The following is a 1272-nucleotide window of genomic DNA, read 5'->3' on the forward strand; positions in this document are numbered from 1 at the left end:
GATGTTGCTGTTGATACCGGACATGAAGACAGCCAGCCAACAGACGAGCACTAAGGAGGGATCACCTGATTTATCAACGGACATAAGGAATGCGACAGGAATCGAGTTTAGACTTCAGTTTAGACCCCTTCACTGTGAACGCTTTTGGTTTGGTCTAAACTGCGACTAAAGTCCGCATCAAAACTCAGACCAATCTGGCCTACCGTGAAACCCCCTAATGCTTGATAAGGCGATTCCCTCACGAGCTCACCAACCCAGCAAGTGGGTAAGTCCCTCTTGGGTTTTCCCTTTGTTCCCATTTGTCTCTTATTATGTATATAAGTCCTGTACTGTAGTTGATGGCACCTTAGTGCAAAATTGACAAACGACTATCCCCCCAGAGTTCACACCCCTCATTCTGAAGTTAAGAACCAGACTCTTAAGTGTTACCAAACATAGGCACAGCGCTCCCCTCCAAGTCGCTGAGGCCACAGTCCTTCTGCCTGTCCTCTACCTCTGGCCTCCCTTCCAGGGGAAGGTCCAGGCATGCTGCTCCCTCCTCACCATGTCCTGACACTATGCTGCCAGATGCACTGCACATTCCTACTTGTATCCCTCTCTTCTAATACTTGGGATTGCCTGCAGAACTGCCCACAATAGCCCAGCTCCACCCAAGGCTGACATGGCACTCCCCACATGACCTGTTTCCACCTGTATATAAACTGAGCTGAAGCAGAACCAAAGAAGCAACCTTCTCCTTCAGGCAAATAGTTTATAGCTCTCCATTTTAATAACAACTCACTTTTGCTTCAGTCTAAGAAGCTTGCAGGGACATCTGCCTAAGTGAGGGCTGTCCAACATATGCTCCTGTGACTCCGCTGCTGCCCAGGCCGCTAGTGCCAGACAACATGCCACAACCCCTGCCACTTCTGAGCCATCCCTGACATTCAGATGGAGACAAGGCAGGGGTAGGTGAGGCTGAGTTGTGCCATAAGCTTAGGAGGAACTGGAGGGACTGGATGCTGGCAGCAAGGGCTTGGGAACTGGAGGCAAGGTCAGAGTGTGTCATATCCATCCCCAGCCATCGACTTCCACTCCCTCCGATCCCTCCGATCCCTCTGGTCTACCTCTGCTCCTTCTTCACTAACTCTGCAATCACCTCGGTACCCCTCGATGGTCACCACCCCCTCCTTTCAATTTATTACCTATGCCTCCCTAAGTACAGAGCCCCAAGGGCTTCTGGACAGCTCCGATGTCCGCTAGCGCACTCCCGCCTCCGCTGGGCAATACACT

Source organism: Cantharellus anzutake, assembly GCF_015039405.1.
Source record: "Cantharellus anzutake strain C23 chromosome Unknown EI90scaffold_26, whole genome shotgun sequence".
Taxonomy (NCBI): domain Eukaryota; kingdom Fungi; phylum Basidiomycota; class Agaricomycetes; order Cantharellales; family Hydnaceae; genus Cantharellus; species Cantharellus anzutake.